This window comes from Zingiber officinale, chromosome 1A (assembly GCF_018446385.1).
Source record: "Zingiber officinale cultivar Zhangliang chromosome 1A, Zo_v1.1, whole genome shotgun sequence".
In the NCBI taxonomy this organism is placed as follows: Eukaryota; Viridiplantae; Streptophyta; class Magnoliopsida; order Zingiberales; family Zingiberaceae; genus Zingiber; species Zingiber officinale.
The window spans coordinates 75840292-75857493 of NC_055987.1; positions in this window are offsets into that span (position 1 = coordinate 75840292).

Sequence of the window (17202 nt, forward strand, 5' to 3'; positions counted from 1 at the left end):
ATGGTTGGATTAGATCAACCATGAGAGAGATTAAGTCAAGTTTGACTTGACTTGAGAGGAAGAGGAAAAGTCAAGTTTGACTTGACTTTTTGCCACATCATTAGTGAGTTGGCAAGATGTGGACCAATGATGATGCTCCACATCATCATGGTTACTTAAGTGAGATGCCACCTCATGGAGGTTACAATCCTTCACTTTAATGGCTCCACATTAATTGCACTTAATGTGGAAATGGGGGTTACACCTTTTTGAAAGTGGCCGGCCACTATTGTGATGGGATGGAATGAATTTTTCATTCAAGGCACATTCACTTCATCCTCTTCCTCAAGCTCTCCCTCTCCCTCTCCTCCTCTACCATTGCCAAGACCCTTTGGAGTGCTAGCACACTCTAAGGCTCTCTCTCCATTGAGTTGTTTGTGTGGATACATATAGAGACTTGTCTACGTTGACAACTTCGAGATCCGGCACCATATGGACGAGCGGGAACGTGAAGGCTTCCCTTCAAAGGTATAACCTTTTTACCATGTAGATCTAAGTGTAGATCTAGGTAAACTCGTACTCGTAATTTTTCAAAAAATTTTATTCTTCGCACGGATACGTTGGCTAGGGAGATTCGGGGTTTCCACGACGTGAAAAGCGGTTTTCGCGGCCCGAAAAATCCAACAGTGATATCAGAGCCACGTGCGAAGTCTTGTACGAGTTTATTTTGGTTTTTATGAAAAATAAACATTCTGTGAATTTCTGTAATTTCATGATTTTTATAGTTTTAAAGGGTATTTTTCTCGTAGAAGCGAAGCACAAGTGTTTAGACACTTATAGGCTTCGATTACCGAGAAGATTTTTCCGTTACGGCAATATTTCGACCCAAAACTTTTGGGACAGAGGGCTAAGGCGCTGTAGGATCGCTTAGGAGCAACTCGCGATGGTTAGATCGCGGGTAGGGGTACTGCCCCTAACCCCGCAAAGGGATTTGCTCCGCAATTACGCCCGAAATCGCTAATCAGGACCGCTGGAAAAAATTTACTCATAAAATTGTAAAAATTATGAAAAATAACAGAAAATTATGAAAAATATATAATTTAGAATTATATATTATTTTTGTGATAGTCATGGCCCAAAAAGACCCAATATGATTGGATTTGTGTTGTAATTTATAATACGGCCAGCGTGCCGTCATGTGTTTGTGTGCGTTGTATTTGATACGCGACCTGCGCATCGTGCCTCCCTATTTATATTCTGGTTGTAAATTAGATTTAGACTCGAATGTAACTCGAGTTTCAAAATGTAATGTAAATTTTGAAGCGGTGGAAGGTCCACTCAAGACGGAGTTACGAGGAAGGCGCGAGCAACACAAGGTGGTCAAAAGAAAGGCGCTTGAGAAGCTGTTGACCTTAGGTTGACCATCCGATCTTCTCATTGGCTTGAGAAGATCGTAGTAGGGCCATGACATAATCACAAAATTATTTAATTAATTGCTTTTGTGTGTATGTGATGCATGCTAGTTAATTAAGTAATTAATTAGTGCCTAACGATTAGATTAGATCTAAGTTGTGCACCTGATGCACCCTTCGATTAGATTAGATTTATCGAGTATATGATACGCATCATCATTTAGATTAGATCTAAATCATGATAACTCGTAATGCCTACCATGTCGTGATACCTACCACTACCTCGATCGCATGTTGTTGTTGAATCTGCCAAAGTAGAGCAAGACATACTATCTTGGTAGGGTACGAAGGGACAATCTTGGTCCCGCCTATCAACGCATGGGTGAGTACAACTCAATTAAATTGAGTAACTAGTTAACTCAATTGGATCGAGTTTAACTATAGGCATTATCCAATGGTTGGTAGATAGGTCAAAATCACGTTTATATTAACTCTTGGGCGTATTAGCCAATGCTAACTCGAGTTTAAATATAAATGCGGATTTTGATCCTATAAACAAGAGTTGCATAGAGATGTAATTGGTAATTAGTTACCTACCGATCATACTAAGTCTTGGGCGTATTAGCCAAAGCTAACTCAAGGGTTAGTATGATATGGATCTTGTCCCACATGAATTATAGAATTCAGTGGGAGCATCATTTAGTTAAAGGCCTAATTAAATGATTTAAAGATTATGATATTTATTTTCTGCATTTTTCTGTTGTAGATAACCATGACGTCAAATACGAACACTTTCTCCCTGCGATCTGTTCTTGAGAAGGACAAGCTCAACGGAGCAAATTTCTTGGACTGGTACAGGAACTTGAGAATAGTTCTCACCCAAGAACGTAAACTGTACGTTCTGGAGCAGCCCATTCCGGAGGCTCCTCCTGCCATTGCCCCGGGAGCTGACCGAGATGCTTTCAAGAAGCATCAAGATGACGCATTAGATGTGTCTTGTCTAATGCTCGTGACCATGAACTCTGAGCTTCAGAAGCAACACGAGTTAATGGATGCTTACGATATGGTTGAACATCTTCATCAACTGTATCAAGGTCAAGCAAGGCATGAGAGATTTGAGATCTCAAGGGCACTGTTTCAGTGCAAGATGTCAGACGGGGCTCCTGTAGGCCCATATGTACTCAAAATGATTGGGTACATAGAGAACCTACAAAGGTTGGGGTTCCCACTTGGCCAAGAGCTGGCCACTGACCTGATCTTGCAATCCTTGCCGGATAGCTATAGTCAATTCATTCTAAACTACAACATGAATGAGATTGACAAGCCACTGCCTGAGCTACTTAGCATGTTGAGAACTGTTGAGCTGAACCTTAAGAAGGCTAAGCCCAACACTGTTCTGATGGTTCAAAAACATAAGGGCAAGGGCAAGCCCAAAGGCAAGGGAAAGTCCCAAGCCAAGGGCAAAGGAAAGGCACTGAAGCCTAAAGGAGGGGTCGCCAAGGATGCTACCTGCTTCCACTGCGGTCAGACTGGGCACTGGAAGAGGAACTGCAAGGTATACTTGGAGGATCTTAAGAAGAAGAGAAGTGAGACTTCCACTTCAAGTATATATGTTATAGAAGTCAATCTATCTATTTCTACATCATGTGTATTAGATACTGGATGTGCTTCTCACATTTTTACTGATGTGCAGGCGCTGAGAAATAGCAGGGCATTGACAAAGGGCGAGGTGGACCTACGAGTAGGCAATGGAGCACGGGTTGCTGCTGTTGCTATAGGGACTTACTTTCTATCTCTGCCCTCTGGTCTTGTACTAGAGTTAGTCGATTGTTGTTATGTGCCTGCATTAACTAAGAACATTATATCAGTTTCTTGTTTGGACAAGAAAGGTTTCTCGTTTACAATAAAGAACAAATGTTGTTCTATCTATTTAAACGATATGTTCTATTATAGTGCACCTCTGATAAACGGACTCTATATTCTAGACCTTGAAAGCCCTATCTATAACATAAATACCAAGAGTTTCAAGTCAAATGACCTAAACCAAACCTATCTCTGGCACTGTCGCTTAGGTTATATAAATGACAAGGGCTTATCCCAGCTCCAAAAGGATGGTTTGCTGGACTCATTTGATTTTGAATCTTATGAGACGTGCGAGTCATGCCTACTAGGCAAGATGACCAAGACTCCCTTTAGTGGGCACAGTGAAAGAGCGACTGATTTGTTAGGACTCATACATAGTGATGTATGTGGCCCTTTCAATGTCGCTGCTAGAGGCGGTTATAGGTACTTCATCACATTTACTGATGACTTCAGTAGATATGGTTATGTGTACTTGATGACACATAAGTCAGAATCCTTTGAAAAGTTCAAAGAATTAAAGAATGAAGTACAGAACCAGCTTGACAAGAGTATTAAGATACTTCGATCAAATCGAGGTGGAGAATACCGTAGCCATGAGATTTGTGACTACCTAGATGAGTGTGGGATTCTATCCCAACTCACTCCTCCTGGAACACCATAGTGGAATGGTGTATCCGAAAGAAGGAATCATACCCTATTAGATATGGTACGATCTATGATGAGTCACACAGATCTTCCGACATACCTTTGGGGCTATGCTCTAGACACGACAGCTTTTATAATCAACCGAGTTCCATCCAAGGCCGTGATAAAGACACCATATAGGATATGGACTGGGAGAGATGCCCAAGTGTCTTTCATGAGAATTTGGGGTTGTGAGGCTTACCTTCGACGTCAAGTCTCAGACAAGTTAGTACCCAAATTCGACAAGTGCTACTTTATTGGATATCCCAAGGAAACTAAGGGATATTACTTCTACATTCCCAGTCAGCACAAGGTAGTTGTGGCAAAGACTGGGGTCTTTCTAGAACGGGACTTTGTTTCTAGAAAGACTAGTGGGAGCACGTTCAATCTTGAAGAAGTTCAAGATGCGAATAATAGCACTGAAGCCTCAATGGAAGTTGAACTGGAACCACAAAATGTTGTGGATGATGTTGTTCCATAAGGAGTTGAGGAACTACAACTAGTTCAAGTAGACATACCTCTTCGCAGGTCTGATAGGATACGTCGTCAGCTTGAGAGATACTCATTTCTCTTGTCTGACCATGATGATGTTATGCTCATAGAGGATGAGCCTACCACCTATCAGGATGCTTTGATGAGACCAGATTCCGAGAAATGGCTCCATGTACACCAACCAAGTATGGACTTTGGTTGATCCACCTGAAGGGGTAAAACCCATTGGGTGTAAGTAGGTCTTTAAGAGAAAGACTGACATGGATGGACTTATCTATAAGGGTCACTTGGTAGCTAAAGGTTTCAAGCAGATTCATGGTATTGACTATGATGAAACCTTTTCTCCAGTAGCGATGTTTAAGTCCATTCGGATCATGCTTGCTATTGTAGCTTACCATGACTATGAGATATGGCAGATGGATGTCAAAACCACATTTCTGAATGGAAACCTACTCGAGGATGTGTACATGACACAACCTGAGGGTTTTGTAGATCCATAGCATACTAGCAGAGTATGCAAGCTGCATAGGTCCATTTATGGACTAAATCAAGCTTCTCGGAGCTGGAATCTTCGATTCGATGATGTAATCAAACAGTTTAGTTTCATCAAGAACGAAGATGAGCCTTATGTCTACAAGTAGGTTGTAGGGGACATAGTTATCTTCCTGATATTGTATGTGGATGACATACTACTCATTGGGAAGGACATCCTTTTGCTTTAGTCTGTCAAGACCTGGCTAGGGAGTTGCTTCTCAATGAAGGACTTAGGTGAGGCATCCTGCATTCTAGGGATACAGATCTATAGAGATAGATCTAAGAGATTGCTTGGCCTAAGTCAGAGTACATATATTGACAAGGTACTCCTTCGGTTTGCCATGCAGAACTCCAAGAAGGGATTTCTGCCGATGTCACATAGCGTGAGTCTTTCGAAGACTCAAGGTCCCTCTTCTAGAGAGGAGAGAGATCGCATGGATTAGATCCCTTATGCCTCAGCCATAGGATCTATCATGTACGCCATGCTATGCACTCGACCTGATGTATCGTATGCTTTGAGCATGACGAGCAGATACTAGTCAGATCCAGGTGAAAGTAACTGGATAGCGGTCAAGAATATTCTTAAGTACTTAAGAAGGACTAAAGAATATTTCTTGATATATGGAGGCAATGATGAGCTAGCTGTAAAGGGTTACAGTGATGCAAGCTTCCAGACCGACCAGGATGATTATCGATCGCAGTCAGGGTTCGTATTTTGCATTAATGGTGGTGCTGTGTGCTGGAAGAGTTGGAAACAGGACACAGTAGCTGATTTTACGACAGAGGCTGAGTACATTGCTGCATCAGAGGCTGCAAAGGAGTCAATTTGGATCCGCAAGTTCATCACTGAACTTGGGGTGGTTCCCAGTATCGCTGACCCCATTGAGCTCTATTGTGACAATAATGGAGCTATAGCACAGGCGAAGGAACCTCGCTCACACCAGCGGACCAAACACATACTACGGCGCTTCCATATCATTCGAGAGATTATCGAGAGAGGAGATGTGAAGATTTGAAGAGTACCCAAAGAGGCTAACATCGCAGATCCTTTGACCAAGGCTTTAGCTCAGAGGAAGCATGATGGTCACACTAGGTCATTGGGGCTTAGAGCCTACACTGATTGGCACTAGTGCTAGTGGGAGATTGTTAGCTAGAGCCCTAGAGCCAATCATTTGATGATTGTATTATGGACTTGTTGTATCATATTCTATTTAAATAAAAACATTTGTTTTGGTTATTATACTTACTTGTATTGGTGTAAAATAAACTAAGTATAATAATGCCCTTGAGTAGATGGTTCTCACCTATATCAATCGGTTAGTTGAACCGATAGTGAGATGATATAGGGAACACTACTCTAAATCATTCCTAGTCGAGTATTAACATTCAGGGACAATGTTAATGCAATAAGACTAGCATGTAGGTCAACTCGATGACTTGATCTCACAAGTCATGGATATAGAGATATCAAGTTGACACATGGGTATACATTAGAGAATATATACTGAATGACCCGCCATGAGAAAGTATCAAGGATCGTTATATAAGTGTCATATACTTTCTCATGTGACTATTAGTATAACTACTAGTCCTTAGACCTAAAGTCACCATGGATCCTTACATAAGGAGTTATGTACTTTGGTTTCGTCAAACGTCACCCGTGACTGGGTGGACTATAAAGGCGATTACTGGGTATGTAACAAATTATGCGAAGGGATGTAAGTGATGTAGATGGGATCTATCCCTCCTATATGACGGGAGAGACATCGGTATTCTTGATAGAGTGAGACCATGAAGTGCATGGCCATGCCCAAATGAGTCAATATGAGATATTGAGCTCATTTGATTTAGTGAGTCTACTTGGAGTTCAGGATTTAGATTGATCAGGGGATGACACGGTCTATGCCTCATATTGATCAATCTAGATGTCTAGGATAGAAGGACACTTGTCATATTTTGTGAGGAGTCACAATTAGTAGTCACAAGGTGATGTTGGATCTCAACATTCTTGTAACTTGGGTTGTAATGATGTGTTGCTTGATACCGCGCATTACTTATGCTCCTAAATGGGTTTTGGGCATTGCCAACATTACAAGAACCTATAGGGTCACACACTAAGGCCAATTAGATGGAGATTAGATTCATATGATCAACCAAGAGGATTAGATTCAATTGATGAATCAAATTGGATTAAGAGTAATCCTAATTGGGCTAATTGAGTTGGACTCAAGTTGATTCATGTGTTCAATGAGTATAATTTAGATTATGACTCATTGAATCAATTTAATTAAATGAATTAGATTCATTATATTAAATTGGCTTGAATTAAATGGTTGGATTAGATCAACCATGAGAGAGATTAAGTCAAGTTTGACTTGACTTGAGAGGAAGAGGAAAAGTCAAGTTTGACTTGAGTTTTTACCACATCATTAGTGAGTTGGCAAGATGTGGACCAATGATGATGCTCCACATCATCATGGTTACTTAAGTGAGATGCCACCTCATGGTGGTTACAATTCTTCACTTTAATGGCTCCACATTAATTGCACTTGATGTGGAAATGGGGGTTACACCTTTTTGAAAGTGGCCGGCCACTATTGTTATGGGATGGAATGAATTTTTCATTCAAGGCACATTCACTTCATCCTCTTCCTCAAGCTCTCCCTCTCCTCCTCTACCATTGCCGAGACCCTTTGGAGTGCTAGCACACTCTAAGGCTCTCTCTCCATTGAGTTGTTTGTGTGGATACATATAGAGAGTTGTCTACGTTGACAACTTCGAGATCCGACACCATTTGGACGAGCGAGAACGCGAAGGGCTTCGCTTCAAAGGTATAACCTTTTTCCCATGTAGATCTAAGTGTAGATCTAGGTAAACTCGTACTCGTAGTTTTTCGAAAAATTTTATTCTTTGCACGGATCCGTTGGCTAAGGAGATTCGGGGTTTCCGCGAAGCGAAAAGCGGTTTTCGCGGCCCGAAAAACCCAACAATTTGTCCGAGACTTGACGTCTAACGTAAGCCTCACAACCCCAAATCCTCATAAAAGACACCTGGGCATCTTTCCCAATCCATATCCTATATGGTGTCTTTATTACAGCCTTAGATGGAACTTGGTTGAGAATGAAAGCTGCTGTGCCTAGAGCATAGCCCCAAAAATACGTAGGAATATCTGTGTGACTCATCATAGATTGTACCATATCTAATAGGATACGATTCCTGCTTTCATATACACCATTTCACTATGGTGTTCCAGGAGGAGTGAGTTGGGATAGAATCCCACACTCAGCTAGATAGTCACGAAACTCATGGCTAAGGTATTCCCCACCTTGATCTGATCAAAGTATCTTAATACTCTTGCCAAGATGATTTTGTACTTCATTCTTGAATTCTTTGAACTTTTCAAAGGATTCAGACTTATGTGTCATCAAGTACACATATACATATCTACTGAAGTCATCAGTAAATGTAATAAAATACCTATAACCACCTCTAGCAGTAACATTGAAAGGGCCACATACATCACTATGTATAAGACCTAACAAGTCAGTCGCTCTCTCACTGTGTCCACTAAAGGAAGTCTTGGTCATCTTGCCTAGAAGGCTTGACTCGCATGTATCATATGATTCAAAATCAAATGAGTCCAGCAAACCATCTTTATGGAGTTGGGATAAGCGTTTGTCATTTATATGACCTAAGCGATAGTGCTAGAGATAGGTTGGGTTCATGTCATTTGACTTGAACCTCTTGGTACTTATGTTATAGATAGGGCTCTCAAGGTCTAGAATATAGAGTCCGTTCATCAGAGGTGCACTACAATAGAACATATCATTTAAATAAACTGAACAACATTTATTCTTTATTATAAATAAAAATCCTTTCTTGTCCAAACAAGAAACTGATATAATGTTCTTAGTCAAAGAAGGCACATAATAACAATCATCCAACTCTAATACAAGCCCAGAGGGCAGAGATAGAAAATAAGTCCCTACAGCAACAGCAGCAATCCGTGCTCCATTGCCTACGCGTAGGTCCACCTCGCCCTTCGTCAATGCCCTACTATTTCTCAGCGCCTGCACATTAGTACAAATGTGAGAAGCGCATCCGATATCTAATACCTATGATGAGGAAATAGATAGATTGACTTCTATAACATATATACCTGAAGTGGAAGTCTCACTTCTCTTCTTCTTAAGATCTTCCAGGTAGACTTTGCAGTTCCTCTTCTAGTGCCCGGTCTGACCGCAGTGGAAGTAGGTAGCATCCTTGGCGACCCCTCCTTTAGGCTTCAGTGTCTTGCCTTTGCCCTTGGCATGGGACTTTCCCTTGCCTTTAGGCTTGCCCTTGCCCTTATGTTTCTGAACCATCAGAATAGAGTTGGGATTAACCTTCTTAAGGTTGAGCTCAGTAGTTCGTAACATACTAAGCAGTTCGGGCAGTGGCTTGTCAATTTCGTTCATGTTGTAGTTCATGACTACTGTAGCTCTCTGGCAAACACTGCAAGATCAGGTCAGTGGCCAGCTCTTGGCCAAGTGGAAATCCCAACCTCTGTAGATTCTCTATGTACCCAATCATCTTGAGTACATATGGACCTACGGGAGCCCTATCTGACATCTTGCACTGAAATAGTGCCCTTGAGATCTCAAATCTCTCGTGCCGTGCTTGCCCCTGATATAGTTGACGAAGATGTTCAACCATATCATAACCACCCATTAACTCATGTTGCTTCTGAAGCTCAGAGTTCATGGTCGCGAGCATTAGACATGATACATCTAATGCGTCATCTTGATGCTTCTTGTAAGCATCTTTGTCTGCTCACGTGGCATTGGTAGGAGGATCCTCCGGAATGGGCTGCTCTAGAACGTACAGTTTACGTTCTTGGGTGAGAACTATTCTCAGATTTCTGTATCAGTCTAGGAAATTTTCACTGTTGAGCTTGTCCTTGTCAAGGACAGAACGCAGAGAGAAGGTGTTCGTGTTTGACGTCATGATTATCTACAACAGAAAAATGCAGAAAAATAAATAAATATCATATTCTATTAATCATTTAATTAGGCCTTTAACTAAATGATGCTCCCACTGAATTCTATAATTCATGTGGGACAAGATCCACTTCATACTATGCCTTGAGTTAGCTTTGGCTAAATCGCCCAAGACTTAGTATGATCGGTAGGTAACTAATTTACCAATTACATCTCTATGCAACTCTTGTTTATAGGATCAAGATCCGCATTTATATTAAAAGTCGAGTTATCTTTGGCTAATACGCCTAAGAGTTAATATAAACGTGATTTTGTCCTATCTACCAACAATTGGAAAATGCCTATAGTTAAACTCGATCCAATTGAGTTAACTAGTTACTCAATCTAATTGAGTTGTACTCACCCATGCGTTGATAGGCGTGACCAAAATTGTCCCTCCGTACCCTACCAAGATAGTATGTGTTGCTCTGCTTTGGCAGATTCAACAACAACATGCGATCGAGGTAGTGATAGGTATCACGGCATGGTAGCCATTACTAGTTGACACGATTTAGATCTAATCTAATCGTCGAGGTGTATCATATACATGATTTAGATCTAATCTAATCATTAGGGCGCATCATGTACGCGATTTAGATCTAATCAAATCGTCGAGGCGCTAATTAATTATTATTCTAGCATGCATCACATATACACACACACAAGCAATTAATTAAATATTTTGTGATTAGTCATGGCCCTACTACGATCTTCTCAAGCCAATGAGAAGATCGGATGGTCAACCTAAGGTCAACAGCTTCTCAAGCTCCTTCCTTTGACCACCTTGTGTTGCTCGTGCCCTCCTCGTAACTCCGTCTCAAGTGGACCTTCCACCACTCCATTTTGTACTTTACAAAAGTGAAACTCGAGTTACATTCGAGTCTAAACTAATTTACAATAGTAAATAAAAATAGGAAAGGCATGACGCGCAGGTCGCGTATCGCATACAACACGCACATCACAGAAAATGGCACGCAGGCCATAATATGAATTACAACACAGAATTTACAATCTAATTGAGTCTTTTGAGCCATGACCATCACAAAATAATACATAATTCTAAATGATGTAATTTCTATAAATTTCTGTAATTTTTATTACAATTTTTAAGAGTAAAATTCCCGGCGGTCCCGTTTAGCGATTTTCGGGTGCAATCGCGGAACGAATCCCCTTGCGGGGTCAGGGGCAGCGCCCCTACCCACGATATAACCATCGCGAGTATTCCTAAGCGATCTTACAGCACCTTAGTCCGCTGTCCCAAAAGGATTTGGGCTGAAACCTTGTCGTTTCAGAAATATCTTCTCGGTAATCGAAGCCTACAAGTGTCTAAACACTTGTGCTTCGCTTCTACGAGAAAATTACCCATAAAATCAATAAAAATCATAAAAATACAGAAACTTACAGATCTGTTGAATTTCATAAAAATCAAAATAAAACATGTATACGCTTCGCACGTGGCTCTGATACCACTGTCGTAAAAACCGCTTTTTGCTTTGTAGAAACCCCGAAACCCCCGCCACCGGATCTGTGCGAAGAATAAAATTTCATATACATGTTTTCTACTCCTAGATCTACACTAGTTCTACAAGATCAGAGGGTATACATTTGAAGCGAAACCCTTCGCGTAATCCCGCTCGTCCTAGGTTCACCGGATCTCGAGAGTATCAAGGTGGATACTCCTCTATGCGTATCCACACGAACAAATCGATGGAGGAGAAACTTTAGAGTGTGCTAGCACTCTATGAAGTTTCGGCCAAGGGTGGAGGAGAGGGAGAGAAGGAAGAGCTTGAGGATGAAGAAGATGGAGTTACCACACAAAATGAAACTCCTCACAAGCACTAAAGTGGCCGGCCACTTTTCATGAGGAGTTATATACTCCATGGAATTTCAAGAGTCAAAAACTCTTGATCTCCCTCATGAGGTGGCACACACATGTGCTAGCCTTGATGATGTGGCACATCACCATTAGCCACTTAATGCCAACTCACCAATGAGGTAGTAAATGGTCAAGTCAAACTTGATCCTTCATCTTCCTCTCAAGTCAAGTCAAACTTGACCACTTTTCTCCCTTGGTTGATCTAATATAACCATTGGTTCAAGTCAATTTTAATTTAATGAATCTCTATTCATTGAATTAAATTAATTAAATGAGTTTAAGTCCAAATTAGACTCACTTAATACATGAACCAAATTGAGTCCAACTCAATTAGCACAATTTGGATTACTCTTAATCAAATTTGGTTCATCACATGAACCTAATCCTTTAGGTTCATCAAATGAACCTAATCTCCATCTAATTGTCCTTTGTGTGTGACCCTATAGGTTCTTGTAACATTGGCAATGCTCCTAAACCCATTTAGAAGCATAAGTAATGAGCGGTATCTAGCAACACATCATTACTACCCAAGTTACAAGAATGTTAAGATCCAACATCACCTTGTGACTACTAATTGTGACTCCTCACAATATATGACAAGTGTCCTTCTATCCTTAACACCTAGATTGATCAATGTGAGGCACAGACTGTGTCATCCTCTAATCAATCTAAATCTTGAATCCCAAGTAAACTCACTCAATAAAATGAGCTCAACATCTCATATTGACTCATTTGGGCATCGCCATGCACTTAGTGGTCTCACTCTATCAAGAATATCAATGTCACTCCCGTCATATAGGAGGGATAGATCCCATCTACATCACTCACATCTCTCCACATAATTTGTTACATACCCAGTAATCACCTTTATAGTCCACCCAGTTACGGGTGACGTTTGACGAAGCCAAAGTACGTAACTTCTTATGTAGGAAACCATGGTGACTTCAGGTCCAAGGACTAGTAGTCATACTAATAGCCACATGAGAAAGTATATGACACTCATATAACGATCCATGATACTTTCTCATGACGGGTCATTCAGTATACATTCTCCAATGCATACCCATGTGTCAACATGATATCTCTATATCCATGACTTGTGAGATCAAGTCATCGAGTTGACCTATATGCTAGTCTCATCGCGTTAACATTGTCCCTGAATGTTAATACTTGACTAGGAATGATTAAGAGTAGTGTTCCCTATATCATCTCACTATCGATTCAACCAATCGATTGATATAGGTAAGAACCTTCTACTCAAGGACGCTATTATACTTAGTTATTTGGCACCAATACAAGTAAGTATAATAACCAAAAACAAATGTCTTTATTTATATACAAGAATATAATACAACGAGTCCATACAACAATCATCAAATAATTGGATCTAGGGCTCTAACTAACAAGCTGGCACAAAATCCAGATTGGTTGAGATCTGGCAGAAGGGTCTATTTGGGAAACCTAATCTGAGACCTTGACCAGATCCTAATCTCAGGAAGATAGGATCTAATTAATATTATTACCTCATTATGCTAACTTTGTTTTGCAGGATAAACATATTATAGATGTATAGACTAATTCTTTTTTGCATGAAAGACATGTTGGAGCAGCGGGGCCGCCAAGAGGGAGGGGTGAATTGCCTGAAAAATAAAGAATACCCTCCTCAAACTTTCAACTCTAAAATAAAATCAACTATTAAATAAAACAGAAATAAAATTAAAAAGCAGGAAGGAAGACTCAGCAACTGACTTGGTTATAACCAAGAGGGTTGTTAATCCAAGGCGGTGGAATAACACACTATCAATCTCCTTCTTTGAAGGCTGAGAATACTTTTACACACTAAAAGCTCTTACAAGTTGCTAGGAATTGAATACTTAGTTCGATGAATAATTTCTAGGTTCAGGGGTCCTTTTATAGCCCTAGGAAACTCTATCTCTAAGGTTGAGGGTGCCTCTGAAGACCATCCGAGGCGCCTCCAATGTGAAGATCGGATAGAGTTCTATTTGATTCCAAATGGCCAGTTTGGCCAAGTCCAAGGCACCTCTAATCGAGGTTGAGGGTGCCTCGGACAAGTTGAGGGCGCCTCGGACGAGTTTGAAGGCGCCTTGTTGAAGGCGCCTTTAGCTCCTTCTTCCAGCTTGTCTTTGTCTTCATTTTGGCTTTCGAAGCTCCAATCGTTTGGGTGATTCCGGCCAATCGAAATAGGGCTCACCCGAACCCAATTTCCAACCCGGCTTTTCGTCCCTCGAACGCCGCACACATTCTTCTCATCCACTGGTGTACTCTTCCGCGGCTCTCTCATCCTTCGGACGCACCGAGCCCGTTGGCTCCCTTCCCATGCCATCCTTCTCGCTAGCTGCATCTTCCACTTGACTTTCTGCACTCCTAAGCTCCTGCACACTTAGACACAGGGATCAGATAACAAACAGGACATAACCTAACTTGGTTGATCACATCAAAACAACCATGAGGTCCAACAATCTCCCCCTTTTTGATGTGCATCAACCCAAGTTCAAGTTAGGGAAAAAATAGTCAAACAATAATTTTTAGAAATTACTAAACTAACAATTTAAGCATAAAGATTGTAATAATAGAATTTGTAACACTAAGAGAAAGAAATTTTTAATTTTTTAACTTTCCCACTTTGATCACAGCAAAAATTGGGGTCATAATTTTCAAGTAAAAGTTTTCTAAGGAAAAGTTTAAGTTTTAAAAGAAATATTATTGGTGAATTTTTCTACGTAAAAATTTTATGCGTGAAACATTTTTCTAAGTATAAAAGTATTTTTTGAAGAAAAAAATGTTTGGAAAAACTTTTTAAAGCATTATTTAATTTTAATACTTTACCAGAAAGTTAATTAAACATTTTATTTCAATATTTGGCTTCCATGTCGTGGCAAGGCATTAGACTTTCTTGGTTATTGGAGCAACAACCACTTCCTTAGACAAAATCTCATAAAATAATTTTAATGTTTAATTTTCTCGCTGAAAGCTTTAACAAAAATAATTTAGTCTAGACAGGATTTTGGAACCCAGTAAAGGTTCCTTCCTACTGGATTAACAAGAGCTTAGGGGGTATATAACTTTTGAGAATTTTTCTATGTTGTCCCTGATGTTTTCTAATATACCAATTTAATTTTTCATATATCCTAAGTTTTGATTTTGGGAATTTATTTAAGCATGCATAATCATTTTTTAATTTTTCAATATCATTTTTCAATTTCTCATTTTCTAATTTTAAATTATCATACATATCTAGTGGGCATGCTTTTACTAAATTCAATTTTAATTCAGCATTTTATTTTTTTAATTTTACTAAATCTTTTGTAAGAATTTTGATAAATTGAAAAGACTGAGTAGGGGTTAGAGCACGTACCTTACTTACCCCACTTGGTGTTGCTCCCCCTTCATCGTAGCTTTCTTCTTCTGATGATCCTCCTCCTTCATCTATGCTCATCTCCGAGCTAGTTTCTTCGAAAAGATGGTTGGCCATCAGTGCTAATCCCGAGAAGGCTTCGACATCTGATTCTGAGGATGACGATTCATCCCATGTAGCCTTCAGACTCTTGCGCTTTGAGGGTGTCGATCTTTGAGACTTCTCCTTGTCCCTTTTTTTTAGCTTTGGGCAATCATCCTTGATGTGCTCTTCCTCATTGCAGTTGTAGCATCAGACCATCCTTCTATTGCGTTGATGCCTTTTTGACTGCGATCTAAATTTATTAGTTTTAATAAATTTATTCAATTTTCTTACCAATAGAGTCGCTTCAAACTTGTCGATCGACACTTCAGAGTCGGGATAGTCCTTTTCGGCTTGTAGGGTAAAGTTGAGATTTGGCTTCGCTACTTGTTTAGCCTCTGCAATGCAAGATTCATGAAGTTCAAATGTAGAAAATAAAATTTCTAAAGTACTTACCTCAAGGTCCTTAAAGATATAGTATGCATCTATGGACGCCCATTCTGGAGACATTGGGAAGGCAATGAGCGCGTACCAGATTGAGTCTCGATTTGTTACCATTTCTCCAAGGTTGTTTAGCTGTGTTATCAGTTCTTTGATTCTCGCTTGGGGTTGTGCTACCTTATCGCTGTTGTTCATCCAGAGATTCGTCAGCTGATTCTGGAGGATGTCCCTCTTTGGTAACTTCGTTTCTGAGGTGCCTTCGTGGAGCTCTAGGAATTTTTCCCAGAAGTCTTTGGCGGAGTCGTAGCTTCCGATCCGACTAACCTCTTGGGGCGGCAGAACATTGAGCAGGTGGAATTCCGCCTTTCCGTTGGCCACTAAATCGGCTTGCTCCTTCTTCGTCCACTGATACACTTCTTTGTCTTTTGGAGCTGTAAAATCAAATTTCATAGTTAGAAGAATGTCAAAATCTATTTTAAAAAATACCTCCATTCTTCTTCTCCATATAGCGAAGTCTCCGTCGAATTTCGAGGGTTGAATGCTTGTTCCGGCCATCGTCTTGATCTTTGTGCTTCAGTCAGCGGTTAGTCCTTCTGAGGTTGTCTGGCTCTGATATCACTTGTTAGAGCAGCGAAGTCGACAAGAGGGGAGGGGTGAATACCCTCCTCAAACTTTCAACTCTAAAATAAAAGCAACTATTAAATAAAATAGAAATAAAAGTAAAAAGCATGAAGGAAGACTCAGCAGTTGACTTGGTTACAACCAAGAGGATTGTTATTCCAAGGCGGTGGAATAGTGCACTATCAATCTCCTTCTCTGAAGGCGGAGAAGCCTTTTACATACTGAAAGCTCATACAAGCTGCTAGGAATTGAATACTTAGTTCGATGAATAATTCCTAGGTCTAAAGGTCCTTTTATAGCCCCTGGAACCTCTATCTCTAAGGTTGAGGGCGCCTCCGAAGACCATCTGAGGCACCTCCAATGTGAAGATCGGATAGAGTTCTATCCGATTCCAAATGGCCTGCTTGGCTAGGTCCAAGGCACCTCCAATCGAGGTTGAGGGTGCCTCGGACAAGTTGAGGGCGCCTCGGACGAGTTTGAAGGTGCCTTGTTGAAGGCGTCTTCAGCTCCTTCTTCCAGCTTGTCTTTGTCTTCATTTTGGCTTCCGAAGTTCCTATCGCTTGGGTGATTCCAGCCAACCGAAATAGGGCTCACCCGAACCCAATTTTTGGCCTTCTCCTCGAGCAGGCTTCCAACCTAGCTTCTCGTCCCTCGAACGTCGTGCACATTCTTCTCGTCCACTGGTGTACTCTTCCACAGCTCTCTCGTCCTTCGGACGCACCGAACCCGTCGGCTCCCTTCCCGTATCGTTCTTCTCGCTAGCTACGTCTTCTGCTCGACTTCCTGCGCTCCTAAGCTCCTGCACACTTAGACACAGGGATCAAA